This window comes from Hylobates moloch, unplaced genomic scaffold, assembly GCF_009828535.3.
Source record: "Hylobates moloch isolate HMO894 unplaced genomic scaffold, HMol_V3 SCAFFOLD_13, whole genome shotgun sequence".
NCBI classification, from domain to species: domain Eukaryota; kingdom Metazoa; phylum Chordata; class Mammalia; order Primates; family Hylobatidae; genus Hylobates; species Hylobates moloch.
Genome location: NW_026652288.1, coordinates 81511293 through 81526866, shown reverse-complemented (window position 1 = coordinate 81526866; position 15574 = coordinate 81511293). Strand labels below are relative to the sequence as shown.

The window sequence follows — 15574 nt, the reverse complement described above, 5'->3', positions numbered from 1 at the left end:
TCAAGCGATTCTCCAGCCTCCGCCTCCTGGGTTCAAGAGATTCTCCAGCCTCTGCCTCCTGAGTAGCTGGGATTACAGGAGTGCACCACCATGCCTGGCTAATTTTTGTGTTTTTATTAGAGATGGGGTTTCACTATGTTGGCCAGGCTGGTCTCAAATTCCTGACCTCAAGTGATTCATCCACCTCGGCCTCCCAAAATGCTAGGATTACAGGTGTGAGCCACTGCGCCTGGCCCTTGTAAAAGTTCTTTACATAGTCTAGATAAAAATCCCTTATCATGTATTTTATATATTTGATATGATATGTCTATATATGAGAAATATTTTCTCCCTTTCAGTAGGCTTTCTTTTCACTTTCTTGATGGTGTCCTTTGAGGCACAAACACTTTTGTTTCTTTAAAAAAAAGACATTTATTTTAGGTTCAGGTGTACACGTGAAGGTTTGTCACACAGGTGAACTCATGTCACAGGGGTTTGTTGTACAAATTATTTAATCACCCAGGTATGAAGCCCAGGACCCAATAGTTAACTTTTCTACCCTTCTCCCTCCTCCCATCCTCTACCCTCAAATAGACCTGTATCTGTTGTTCCCTTCTTCGTGTTCATGAGTTCTCATCATTTAGCTCCCACTTATAAGTGACAACATGTGGTATTCAGATTTCTGCTCCTGCATTAGTTTGCTAAAGATAACGGCCTCGAGCACCATCCATGTTCCCGCAAAACACATGATCTCACTCTTTTTTAGGCTGCATAGTATTCCACGGTGTGTATGTGCCACATTTTCTCTATCCAATCTGTCATTGATGGGCGTTTAGATTGGTTCCATGCTTTTGTGAATAGTGCTGCAATGAATATTCACGTGGATGTATGTGTCTTTATGGTAGAATGATTTATATTCCTCTGGTTATATACCCAGTAATGGGACTGCTGGGTCAAACGGTAGTTCTGCTTTTAGCTCTTTGATCAATCACCACATTGCTTTCCGCAATGGTTGAACTAATTTACACTCCCACCAACAATGTATAAGTGTTCCCTTTTCTCTGCAACCTTGCCAGCATCTGTAATTTTACTTAGTAATCGTCATTCTGACTAGTGTGACAAGGTATCTCATTGTGGTTTTGACTTGTATTTCTCTAACAAACAGTGACATTGAGCTTTTTTTCATATGTATGTTGGCTGCATGTATGTCTTCCTTTGAAAAGTGTCTGTTCATGTCCTTCCCCCAATTTTTAATGAGGTTGTTTGCTTTTCACTTGTAAATTTGTTTAAGTTCGTTATACATGCTTGGTATTAGACCTTTGTCAGATGCATAGTTTGCAAATATTTTCTCCCATTCTATAGGCTGTTTACTCTGTTGACAGTTTTTTTTTTTTTTTTGCTGTCAAAAGCTCTTTAGTTAAATTAGAGCTCATTTTTCAATTTTTGGTTTTGTTGCAACTGCTCTTGGTGTCTTTGTCATGAAATTTTTCTGCATTCCTATGTCTAGGATGATACTGCCTAGGTTGTCTTCCAGGGTTTTTACAGTTTGGGGTTTTACATTTAGGTCTTTAATCCATCTTGAGTTGATTCTCGTATATGGTGTAAGGGGTAAGGGGTCCAGCTTCAATCTTCCACATATGGCTGGCCAGTTATCCCAGCTCCGTTAATTAAATAGGGAGTCTTATCACCATTGCTTGTTTTTGTCAGCTTTGCCAAAGATCAGATAGTAATAGGTGTGCAACTTATTTCTGTGCTCTCTATGCTGTTCCATTGGTCTATGTGCTTGTTTTTCTATCAGTACCATGCTGTTTTGGTTACTGTAGCCCTGTAGTATAGTTTGAATTCGGGTGGCGTGATGCCTACAGCTTTGTTCTTTTTCCTTACGATTGCCTTGGCTATCCGGGCTCTTTGTTGGTTCCATATGAATTTTAAAATATTTTCAAGTTCTGTGAAGAATGTCATTGGTATTTTGATAGGAATAGCACTGAATCTGCAGACTGTTTTAGGCAGTCTGGCCATTTTGATGTTTATTCTTGCTATCCATTAGCATGGGATGTTCTTCCATTTGTTTCTGTCTTCTCTGATTTCTTTGAGCAGTGTTTTGTAGTTCTCCTTATAGAGCTCTTTTGCCTCCCTAGTTGGCTGTATTCCTAGGTATTTTATTCTTTTTGAGGCCATTGTGAATAGGATTGCCTTCCTGATTTGGCTCTCGGCTTGACTGTTGTTGGTGTATAGAAATTCTAGTGATTTTTGAACAATGATTTTGTATCCTGAAGCTTTACTGAAATTGTTTATCAGATCAAGGAGCTTTTGGACCAAGACTATAGGGTTTCCTAGCTATGGAATCATGTCATCTGCAAACAGGGATAGACTGACTTCCTGTCTTCCTATTTGGATGCTCTTTATTTCTTTTCCTGCCTGATTGCTCTGGCCAGGAATTCCAATACTATATTGAATAGGAGTGGTGACAGAGGGCATCTTTGTCTTGTGCTGGTTTTAAAGGGGAGTGCTTCTAGGTTTTGCCCATCCATTATGATGCTAGCTGTGGGTTTTCATAGATAACTCTTATTTGAGGTATGTTCCTTCAGCACCTAGTTTATTGAGCATTTTTAACATGAAGCAGTGTTGAATTTTATCAAAAGCCTTTTCTGTATCTATTGAGCTAGTCATACAGTTTTGGTCTTTAGTTCTGTTTATGTGATGAATCACATTTATTGACTTGTGTATGTTGAACCAATCTTGCATCCTGGAAATGAAGCCTACTTGATCATGGTGGATTAGCTTTTTGATTTGCTCCTGGATTTAGTTTACAAGTATATTGTTGAGGATTTTTGCATCAATGTTCATCAAGGATATTGGCCTGAATATCCTTGATATTCTCTTTTTTTGTTGTGTCTCTGCCAGGTTTTGGTATTAGAATGATCCTGGCCTCATAGAATGAGTTGGGGAGGAGTCCCTCCTCCTCAGTTTTTTGGAATAGTTTCAGTAGGAATGGTATCAACTCTTCATTGTACATCTGATAGAATCTGGCTGTATATCCATCTGGTCCTGGGCTTTTTTTGGTTGGTAGGCTATTTATTACGGATTCAGTTTTGGAGTTCATTATTGGTCTCATCAGGGAATCAATTTCTTCCTGATTCAGTCTAGATTTTGTAGTTTGTGTGCATAGAGGTGTTCATAGTAGTTTCTGATGGTTATTTTTATTTCTGTGGGGTCAGTGGTAACATTCTCTTTGTCATTTTTAATTGTGTATATTTGGCTCTTTTCTCTTTCTTCTTTATAGCTTGCAGCCTATCTTATTAACTTTTTCAAAAAACAAACTCCTGGATTTGTTGATCTTTTGAATGGTTATTGGTGTATTGATTTCCTTCAGTTTAGCTCTGGTTTTGGTTATTTCTTATCTTCTACTGCCTTGGGAATTGATTTGCTCTTCCTTCTCTAATTCTTTCAGTTGTGATGTTAGGTTGTTAATTTGAGATCTTTCCAACTTTTTGATGTGGACATGTGGTGCTATAAATTTCCTTCTTAACACTGCCTTAGCTGTTTCCCAGAGATTCTGGTATGTTGTATCTTTGTTCTCGTTAGTTTCAAAGAACTTCTTGATTTCTGCCTTAATTTTATTATTTATCCAAAAGTCATTCAGGAACACGTTGTTTAATGTCCATGTAACTGCATGGTTTTGAGTGATTTTCTTAGTCTTGACTTCTATTTTATTGCACTGTGGTCTGAGACTGTTTAGTATGATTTTGTTTCTTTTGTATTTGCTGAGGGTTGTTGTATGTCCAATTATATGGTTGATTTTAGAGTATGTGCCATATGCTGATGAGAATAATATATATTCTGCTGCTTTGGGGTGAAGAGTTCTATAGGGGTCTATCAGATCTATTTGGTTCAATGTTGAGTTCAGGTCCTGAATATCTTGGTTAATTTTCTGCCTGGATGATCTAATACTGTCAGTGGAGTGTTTAAATCTCCCACTATTATTGTGTTGAAGTCTATCTCTCTTTCTAGGTCTCTAAGAACTTGCTTTATGAATCTGGGTGCTCCTGTGTTTGGTACATATATATTCAGGATAGTTAGGTCTTCTTGTTGAATTTAACACTTTCCCATTATGTAATGCCCTTCTTCGTATTTTTTTTTTTTATCTTTGTTGGTTTAAACTCTGTCTTGTCTGAAATTAGGATTGTAACCCTTGCTTTTTTCTGTTTTCCATTTGCTTGGTACATTTTCCTCCATCCCTTTTTCTTGAGCCTATGGGTAACATTACATATGAGATGGGTCTCTGAAGACAGCATACCATTGGGTCTTGCTTTTTTTATTCAGCTTGCCACTCTGTGCCTTTGAAGCGGGGCATTTAGCCTGGTTAAATTCAAGATTAGTCTAAGAGTCTGTTATCATGCTACTGATAAGGACATACCAGAGACTGGATAATTTATAAAGAAAAAGAGGTTTAATGAACTCACCATTCCACGTGGCTGGGGAGGACTCACAATCATGGTGAAAGATGAAGGAGGGGCAAAGGCACATCTTTCATGGCAGCACGAAAGAGCATGTGCAGGGGAACTCCCCTTTATAACATCATTAGGTGTCATGAGACTTATTCACTATCATGAGAACAGCACAAGAAAAACCTACCCCCATGATTTAATTACCTCCCACAGAGTCCCTCCCATGACACGTGGGGATTATGGGAGCTACAACTGAAGACAAGATTTGGGTGGGGACACAGAGCTAAACCAGAGCAATCCAACCTTGGCCCCTCCCAAATCTCAAGTCCTCACATATCAAAACCAATCATGCCTTCCCAACAGTCCCCCAAAGTCTTAGCCCATTCCAGCATTAAACCAAAAATCCAAGTTCAAAGTCTCATCTGAGACAAGGCAAGTCCCTTCTGCCTACGAGCCTGCAAAATCAAAAGCAAGTTAGTTACTTCCTAGATACAACGGGGGTACAGGCATTGGGTAAATAAACCCATTCCAAATGGGAGAAATTGGCCAAACAAAACAAAATTGGCTACAGGCCCCATGCAAGTCCAAAATCCAGCAGGGCAGTCAAATCTTTAAGCTCCAAAATGATCTCCTTTGACTCCACGTCTCACATCCAAGTCACACTGATGCAAGAGGTGAGTTCCCAAGGCCTTGGGCAGTTCCACTCCTGTGGTATTGCAGGGTACAGCCCCCCATCCTGGCTGCTTTCATGGGCTAGTGTTGAGTGCCCGTGGCTTTTCCAGGCACATGCTGCAAGCTGTTGGTGGATCTACCATTCTGGGGTCTGCAGGATGGTGGCCTCATAGCTCCTGTAGGCAGTGCCCCAGTGGGGACTCTGTGTGGAGGCTCTGACCCCACATTTCCCTTCCACACTGCCATAGCAGAGGTTCTCCATGAGGGATCCGTCCCTGCAGCAAACTTCTGCCTGGACATTCCATACATCCTCTGAAATATAGGCAGAGGTTCCCAAACCTCAATTGTTGACTTCTGTGCACCCACAGGCTCAACACTACATGGAAGCTGCCAAGACTTCGGGCTTGCACCGTCTGAAGTCATGGATCAAGTTGTACCTGGGCCCCTTTTAACCACAGCTGGAGTGGCTGGGATGCAGGACATCCCAAGTCCCCCCAGGCTGCACACAGCATGGGGTCCCTGGGCCCAGCCCATGAAACCATTTTTTCCTCCTAGGCATCTGGGCCTGTGATGAAAGGGACTGCCATGAAGGTCTCTGACATGTCCTGGAGACATTTTCCCTATTGTCTTGATGATTAACATTCAGCTCCTCATTACTTATGCAAATTTCTGCAGTGGGCTTGAATTTCTCCCCAGAAAATAGGTTTTTCTTTCTACTGTATCATCAGGCAGCAAATTTTTCAAACTTTTATGCTCTGCTTCCTCATGAACACTCTGCCGTTTAGAAATTTCTTCCTCCAGATACTCTAAATCATCTCTCTCAGGTTCAAAGTTCCATAGATCTCTAGGGCAGGGGCAAAATGCTGCCAATCTCTCTGCTAAAGCATAACAAGAGTCACCTTTGCTCCATTCCCAACAAGTTCCTCACCTCCATCTGAAACCACCTAAGTCTGGACTTTATTGTCCATATCACTCTCAGCATTTTGGTCAAGGCCATTCAACAAGTCTCTAGAAAGTTCCAAACTTTCCCACATTTCCCTATCTTTTTTTGAGCCCTCCAAACTGCCCCAGCCTCTGCCTGTTACCCAGTTCCAAAGTCACTTCCACATTTTCAGGTGTCCTTATAACAGTACCCCCCTCTACTGGTACCAATTTACTGTATTAGTCTGTTCTCACACTGCTAATAAAGGCATACCTGAGAGTGGGTAATTTATAAAGAAAAAGAGGTTTAATGGACTCACAGTTTCACATGTTTGAGGAGGCCTCACAATCATGGTGGAAGGGGAAGGAGGAACAAAGGCACATCTTACATGGTGGCAGGCAACAGAGCATGTGCAGGGGATTTGCCCTTTATAAAAACATGATAATTGTTCACTATCATGAGAACAGCAAAAGAAAAACTCACCCCCATGATTTAATTACCTGCCACCGGCTCCCTCCCATAACACGTGGGGATTATGGGAGCTACAATTCAAGATGAGATTTGGGTGGAGACACAGCCAAACCATATCAGTTAGTGTTGATATGTATGGATTTGATCCTGTCACTGTGCTGTTAGCTGATTACTGTGCTTGCTTGTTTGTGTGGGTGCTGTATAGTGTCACTGCTCTGTGTATTTAAGTGTGTTTTTGTTTTAGCTGGTAGTGGTCTTTCCTTTCTGTATTTACTGATCCTTTCAAGATCTCTTGTAAGGCAGCTCTGGTGGTAACAAACCCCCTCAACATTTGCTTATCTGGAAAGGATCTTATTTCTCCTTCACTTAGGAAGCTTTAGTTTCAGATACCTGGGCTTTCCAGGTTTCCCGGCAAAAGCTGTAACTCTGTCAAAGAAGGAGGAGAAGGAGGTTAGACCCCTCCCCCATACATATCTCAGAACTTTGGGAGGCCAATGCAGGTGGGTCACTTGAGGTCAGGAGTTTGAGACCAGCCTATATAAATATATATATATATACAGGCACCTATAATCCCAGCTACTCAGGAGACTGAGGCAGGAGCATCGCTTGAACCCAGGAGGCAGAAGTTGCAGTAGGCTGAGATCACGCCACTGCCCTCCAGCCTGGATGACAAAGCAAGGCTCTATCTCAAATATATAAATAAATATTAAGATTTTGTTTCACCTTGTGTCCATTTTGGTATGTTGTATTTTTCAAGAAATTTTATATTTAAAAACGCTTTATAAAGTGTTTCTTATAGACGGCATATAGTTGGGTCTTTTGTGTGGTCTCTAGTCTGACAATCTCAGCCTTTTGAGTGTTTAATCCATTTATATATAATGTAATTATGGATATGGCTAAATTTATCAATTTGTTATTTGTTTTCTATTTACCCCATCTGATTTGTTTCTTTGTTTATACTTTCCTGCTTTTTTTTTGTAGGTGGAGGTGGTAAATCTAATATTGTTTAGAATTCCATTTTAATTATTTCATTTGTTTCTTAGTGATTCCTCTTTATATTGCTTTGAATGGTTATTCTAAGAACTATAATATGCATTGTTATCTAATTTTAGTCTATTTAGAGGCAGTATTAGAAAACTTCACATGAAATCTAAAATCCTTGCAACAATATACTTTCACTTACCTCTCATTTTTTGTGCTAGTTATCATATGCATTACATCTACATATGTAATAAACCCCAGATTACAGTATTGTTATAGTTTTTTAATCAATCATATGACTTAAAAAAATTAGAAGAAAAATATATAATATTTTATATTTACCCATATATTTACCATTTCAGGTGTTCTTCCTACCTTCTAATAGATTTACATTTCAATTTGGAGACTTCCTTAAATCAAACTTATAAATCTCATCATTCTACTTACAAATGTAGCACATAAGTTTAATCAATTTTAAGTAAGTTTTTAGTGAATGCTTGGTGCCAGTTACAAATCTAAACACTCTTAAACAGTACATATTGTATTTAAAAGTTCAATACATTGCTTTTTTTAAAAGTACCTCAATAGTCTAGTAAATAAATAAGACCTTCCCAAGTATAAACATAGCTCTTATAAATACAATAAATTTAATTCATAAATGTGGCAAGTCTTAAGATCTTCTAAATGTTACAATATTATTTTAAAACTTAGTGTCTTGAGTCGGTTTTTTTTTTTTTTTTTTTTTTTTTTTGCTATACTAGAATACCTGAGACTGGGTTTTTTTTAAAGAAAATTAATTTATTTCTTACAATTCTGGATTCTGGGAATTCTAAGGGTATGGTGCTGGCATTCAGTTGGCTTCTGGTGAGGACCTTCTTGCTGTGTCATAACATGGTAGAGGGCATCACATGGAAAGGAAAAGAGCATGCCAAACTGACTTTTATAACAGACCCACTCTGTGATAACTAACCCACTCCAGTGACAACCCATTAATCTATTAACCCATTAATCCATCTTTCTGCCCTCATGACCCAATCACCTCTTAAAAGCCTCACCTCTTAATACTGTTCCATTGGGGATTAAGTTCCAACATGAGTTTTCGAGGGAACATTCAAACCACAGCACTTAGAAACACTTCAATTTAAAACCACGAGTTTAACCCAATCACCCAATTATACATTTTAAAATTTGGAATCTCAAGGCTTATCTTCACTTGAATATGCTAAATTATCTTTAATATTACATATAATTAAAAATCAAATTTGTACCATCAAACCCCTGAGAGTACCCTGTTTCTTTATTTCTATACATAACTCTCAACCTTCCCGAAGTTAAAACACATTCACCCACTAAGGAAGCAACTGTATCATCTCAAACGATTTGAACTTCTTTGTTTGAACGACACAGCCATATTTGCTGTTGAGATGCCCAGAGCTGCTTGATTCCTTTCTACATCGTTTCTCCCTCTTTCTCTCAATTGTGGCAGCTCCTTCATACTATTTCATAAAATTCCCTTTTTGCTTAACTTTTTAAAAATTTGTTTCTTTTGCTTGCAACCAAGAACCCTAACTAATCTACCAGAGAGTTGCAGCCCATACATTATATTGCAAATATGATTATTAAGAATTGGATAGAACCAAGATGGGGTAGAAGATCGTTAACTCTAAGTTCAAATTACAAAAGCAGAACATAGTAGTCTATGTTATACAGTGGTGAAACCGCTCAACAAATTATCTCTTAGGCTGCATGGCCACTGAAAATGAAGCTCTAACTGAAGGAAACTGGTAACTGCTGCCACTCAACAATTTAAAGAGTTTAAAGGATGAGAAAATTTTAGGACTTTGGGGGTGAGATGACTACTTCAGACAGGATTGGGTAACTTAAACCACGAGAAATTTGTTCCCTAAATTTCACCTTAGAACAAGAAAAAAATACTGACTCAAAGGCTAAGATTTCTTTGAAACAAATTTAAGAGTTTGAATCTGTGCATTGCTGGTCTCATTTGTAAACATTAGGCAACTGATAAGGGAAAGCTCTACAAGGAAAATGGGGACATCTATGTACTTCAACTTCTAAGTTGAAGTACTCCAAACCTCCAAATCCTCTGTAAACGCTATCAACAACACATAATCTGACAAAGAGTGTTTCTTGTAAACAACTGTATCTGCCTTGCCTGAGGAAACTGTCACTCCCTTGAGGAGGAAGCCATTAATTCCCTTATGCTCCACCCTTCATTGTTACTTAGGCCAGGATCCAATCCCAATTTGGAGACTGAAAGTCAAATTAAACTACCTGAAATTGAAATTGAACTACCTGAAAGTGAAAGTTTGGCCACAAAATGAGTTACAGGCATTTGTTGATTTATATGGTCAAAAATACGAAAATTATTTTAGAAACGGAGGGTGCTCAACCGTAGAGATCAGATCAATAAAATTAAATCAGGCTTAATTTGCTGATGTAGGTATATATGTCATTGTATTTTTGTGCAGCTGTCAGACAGTTTGCTGGTTTGGTTAATGCTATTCTAACAGTGCTATTCCATTTAAAAAGAAATCAACATGGTCGAACCTCCTTTATATAAAGCAGAATGTGAAAGGAAAATAAATCTCACCAAGCGAAAGGGGAAAGTCAAGCTGGAAACTGCATCAGGCAAACCTGCTTCCCATTTTATTCCTAAATAAGATAGCTACAAAGATAAAAAAGCTACAAAGCTCCCTCACAATTTGCCCACAAGAAAATTCCTCGTGGACCTCATGATCTTTGCCCTAAAAAAACAGTTCTGATTTTCACACCGGCAATGTAAATTGATAGCTTATCTTCACAGGTGAGGGACAAAAAACAGAACTTAAAGTCATCCCTCTGCTCAACTGAGACAAATACTTATCTGATTGCTTCCTAGGCCCTACTGTTCACCTAAAAATGAAGATTCACTGAGCCAGTCTAAGGCATAAATAACTATTCCTCTAAACCCCTCTCACATGTAAATTGTGTACTCAGTGAAAGGTTGATTAAAGACTCAGAAGAATGCAACCATTTGTCTTTAATCTACCCAGAAGCCCCACCCCACCACCAACTCCACCCCACTTTGAGTTGTCCTGTCTTTTCAGACTGAAACAATGTACAACTTACATGTATTGACTGACATTTCAGGTCTCCCAAAAATGTATAAAATCAGCAGAGCACGGTGGCTCACACCTGTAATCCCAGCACTTTGGGAGGCCGAGGCAGGTGGATCACGAGGTCAGGAGATCGAGACCATCCTGGCTAACATGGTGAAACCCCGTCTCTGCTAAAAATACAAAAAAATTAGCCAGGTATGGTGGCAAGCACCTGTAGTCCCAGCTACTGCGGAGGCTGAGGCAGGAGAATGGCGTGAACCTGGGAGGCAGAGCTTGCAGTGAGCCGAGATCGCGCCACTGCACTCCAGCCTGGGCGACAAAGCGAGACTCCATCTCAAAAAACAAAAAATGTATAAAATCAAGCTGTACCTTGACCACCTTGGTTACATGTCATTAGGACCTCCTGAAGCTGTAGCATAGGTGCATCCTTAACCTTGGCAAAACAAACTTTCTAAATTGATTGAGATCTGTTCCAGATACTTTTGGTTTGCAAGAGGTAGAAACAGGACTATTGGAGCAAGGTGCCTTGTCAAGGGGTGGACAGGAAATGAAAGCTAGAGCAATCCGAATTTCACCTTCCAGAACTTTAACTCTTAGACTTTGTATTAACACTTGTAGGTTGTTAATTCTAACAGCATCAGATGAGATTATACAATGGTTCTTTCCACAGAAACTCTAAAGTTGCACAGTTTCTATCCTTTCAGGCTTCCTTTCAAACCTGTAGTTATTCCGTATCATTCCTATGAAGACGTGCTTTTTACTTAAATTGGTAGGAACTGTTTTCTGTTGCTTGCAACCAAAAAACCCTAAGAAATACAATGTTCTTTCTCGTTCTCCTCTTCCGCTGGTGATCCTTTAAATAGCACAGGGCTCTATTTTTCACTCCTCTTTTTTCATTGCGCATTCTTCCTCTAAATGTTCCACTTTCATAGCTTTAATCATCACCTATATACTGATTCATAAATGTATCTCTATTTCAGATAGTTCCCTTTCCCATAGGAACCTTAAACTCAATCTGCCCAAAAGTGAACTCGACTTTCCTCGCAAACTGCTGTTTCTCCTGTATTTTCTATCTCAATGAAAATTCACCACCATTCACCCAGATTCTTACACCATAAACTGTTGAGTCTTAATTTGACTCTTTTCTCTTCTTCGTATTCTGTGCCTCCCCATTTTGATCCTTAACATTGAATTAATTATGACATTTTTTTCCATTTTCCCTTATAACTCTGCAATCTTCTCATTCATGTTTGTTCAACATAATTATGTCTAATTGATTTCCTACTTCCAATATTTTCTCCCCCTAAAAAATACTCCATATCACAACTAGAATAGTCTAAATTAAAAAAAAAAAAAAAAAGGCTGGGCACGGTGGCTCACACCTGTAATCCCAGCACTTTGGGAGGCTGGGGCAGGCAGATCACAAGGTCAGGAGATTAAGACCATTCTGGCTAACATGGTGAAACCCTGTCTCTACTAAAAATACAAAAAAAAAAAATTAGCCAGGCATAGTGGCAGGTACCTATAGTCCCAGCTACTCAGGAGGCTGAGGCAGGAGAATGGCTTGAACCTGGGAGGTGGAGGTTGCAGTGAGCTGAGATCACACCACTGCACTCCAGCCTGGGTGACACAGTGACACTCCATCTCAAAAAAAATTAATTAAAAAAATTTAAAAATAATAAAAAATTTATCATTTTCTTGTATGTACTGTCTCAATGCTTCTCTACTGCCCTTGGGAGAAAGTCCAAATTCACCCATCTTTACAGTACACACCATCATACTACACCATTTACAGTACAAATGATGCCACGATTCTGTCACAATACACCTCTGTAACCCCATTTCCTTTGCCTAAAGTGCCCTTTCTAAACTCCTCTCCATTGCTAACTTCAATTTGTCTTTCAAATCTCAAATTGATATCCCCCCAGAGAAGCAGTTCCTGAACCTTCTAGACCTATGATGCCCAATATGATAGCCACCAACCATGCCTAGTTATTGAGCGCTTGAATTATAGCTAGTCTGAATTTAGATGTACTGAAAGTGTAAAATACACCAGATTTTGAAGGCTTAGTATGGAAAAAAGTAAAGTATCTTAGTAATAATTTTTATATTGGTTACATGTAAAATAATATTTTGGACATATTCAGTTAAACAGAATATACTATTGAAATTAGTTTCATTTTTTAACTTTATGTGTCTAAAAGAAAACCCAAAACTATATGTGGCTTGTATCATATTTTAATTGGACACTGCCTAGCCTAGATAAGCCCCTTTTTTCAGTATCTTATAGTTATTTCTTTACTAGCCTTTGTTTTATATTTTAAAATTACTAGACTGTCTTCTGCAATAGACTGCAAGCACCTTAGGAACCAGAGGCTGTCTTGGTCAACACAGTAATACCAAAGGTAAGGCTGCTAAAGTACACACAGTCGATCTCCATTATTTTTTATTCCATATTTGCAAATTTGCATACTGGACATAATTTACTTATAATCTTAAAATCAATACTTGCAGTGCTTTTGAAGTCATTTGTGAACACGCACAGAGACTGGTGCCATCTAATGCACATTTAGCTGAGGTCAAACACAGCCATGCTCTGCCTTCTTGTTTCAGTTGTCAAACTGTAAACCAGTATTCTTTTCAGTCTATTTATTGCCAGTTTTTGCATTGTTGTGCCTTTTGTTGATTTCACTGTTCAAAATGGCCCCCAAGTACTGTGCTGAAGAGCTAATGTTCCGAAACACAAGAAAGCTACAGTGTGCCTTACAGAGAGCATATGTTAGATAAACTACCTCCAGGTATGAATTACATTGCTGTTGGCCATGAGTTTAATGTTAATGAACCAACAATACATAGAAAATCAGGTGTCTTTAAATAGAAACACACTAAAAATCACATATTAACCAATGTTGTGGCCCAGAGGCTCAGAGGAACCTAACCCTGTATTTCCCCTAGGAGCAATGGTTTAGTATTTGCCAATTCAGTGTTCTTACTGACTTCAGGAGAACTGACTGTATTTATTGAATGAGTGATGCTCAGTCATTTGATTCCAAACCCAAATCTTTTGTGAATGCAGTATATGGTGGTAGGTAGAGCAGCGACTCTGGAACCAAACTGCCTAGGTTCCAATCTTGGTTTTCCAACTTACTAGCTTTGTAATCTGGGGAAAATTGCTTAACTTTCCTCCTTTTTCCGTAACTAAAAATTCAGGTTAAAAAAGTACTGTTAATATTTGCCAGGGGCTGGATGTAGAGGGAGGAAACTGAGCACAAAAAACCACTAGAAAACTTTTGGAATGAGGGAAATATTCCATATCTTGATCATTGCAGATGATCAAGATATGTTTTTCAAAACTCATAAAAAGAAAACGGACAAATTTTACTTTATATGAATAACTTCAAAAGGTTAAAAATAGAGAGCAGCAGTCACAATCAAAGGAATAATGCACATCAAAAATTTAGTACACTACCTGCCTATATAAATACTAAATACTATTAGTGATCATTCTAAAAACAATAGGGAAAAGTTAGGAGGTATAAGGAAAAGCAGAAAGAGCTAATGAACCGAGATTCTAATCCGGCTCTTTCTTTCTGGGGGGTTGGGCGTGGGGGGGGGTGGTGGTGTCACTCTGTCACCCAGGTTGGAATACAGTGGCCGGATCTCCGCTCACTGCAGTCTCCACCTCCCAGGCTCAAGTGACCCTCCCACCTCAACCTCCCTAGTAGCTGGGACCACAGGTGCACGGCACCATGACCAGCTAAGCTTTTGTATTTTTGGTAGAGAAGGGGTTTCACCACACTGCCCAGGCTGATCTCGAACTCCTGAGCTCAGGGAACCCACCTGCCTCAGCCTCCCAACGTGCTGGGATTACAGGCATGAGCCACTGCTGTAATGGCTCCTTTATATATTAGCTAGAGGCTGAATTCAGTACATGAGAGGGCAGTAACTTATTGCAAAAGTTAAACTGGACATGTTTGAAAGATATGTGTAAACTGTAGAGTCATACAGGAATGTGAGATATGGGATTATTCACGAGACAGCAATAGGAAGTCAGAGTTACCACATAAATGCGGGTGTGGGATGGGAAATAATTTCCTAGATCACCTCCCCAAGATAGAATACTGTGGTAGGTTGCGAAATGAAACTGTCAAGAGGGAGCACATCGCTTTTAAGAACCTTTCTATGGCAGTCTACAAGCTCTAGGTCAATTTTGAAGACCATCCAAGCGTTCTAATGTGGCAGGGTTAAACCCCAAACTCTAAGGAATGCCAATGCCAGGAGGAAAGAATGGATGAGTTGGCAGAACACCTCTCTGGACCCACAATGCCGTAGGAGTCAGACGCCCTTTGCCTCCACAACTTCCCAACAGCCTTTGCTGTGAGAAATGGGTTAATTCATTTCACTGCTGGCTTGTTAGTTGGCGGATGCTTCAGGAGTTCCCACCCCAAGCAGCAGTGCTGACTCCACAGGGGCATCCAGCAGCAGCCGCTGCCAAAAATCTCACCAAGAGGTGAATGGGGTCCTCAGGACCGGCGGTGCCGAGCTGGGTAATAAAATACTGCACCTGAATTCTTCTTTAAGGACCAGGAGGAGGTTCGAACCCCAAGAAAGGATGCAAGCTGAACCAGAAGCTCGAACCCAAAGTTCGCTTCACAGCCAGCCACACTGGCACTCGCTGAATCTACGCGCCTCGCGAATTCTGACGATCGTCATGTGATAACTGCCAAGCACCTGATGGCAGGGGCCACTGGGTGCCTTGCTTGGTTCCCATTAAAGTCCACTGCGACCCGAACTCAACAAACCTAAGAGTTGGAAGGCGCAAGTTCCTCTGCCAGCGAGCTCACCCTCGGCAACCAGACTGCTGAAAGTGCGCTCCACGCCGGAAGTGCACTAATCCGCAGCACGTGGGGTTGCCAGGGCGCTCTTCACGTGACTGGGCGGAGCCTCGGGAATCTGGTAGCCAATGGTAGCCCGAGAGGGCG

The 15574-nt window shown here is 40.0% G+C and overlaps 2 long non-coding RNA genes across 2 annotated transcripts; one reads left to right on the top strand and one right to left on the bottom strand.

The window, feature by feature from the left end:
* Positions 1-6360: 6360 nt before the first annotated feature.
* Positions 6361-15510, bottom strand: LOC131381056 (uncharacterized). Its single transcript, XR_009209479.1, has 3 exons — positions 15395-15510; positions 8283-8352; positions 6361-6447 (listed from the first exon to the last, which is right to left on the bottom strand). It is a non-coding gene; the product is annotated as an uncharacterized LOC131381056 (long non-coding RNA).
* Positions 12542-15553, top strand: LOC131381055 (uncharacterized). The gene is made up of 3 exons (XR_009209478.1): positions 12542-12674; positions 12926-12997; positions 15174-15553. It is a non-coding gene; the product is annotated as an uncharacterized LOC131381055 (long non-coding RNA).
* Positions 15554-15574: the final 21 nt, after the last annotated feature.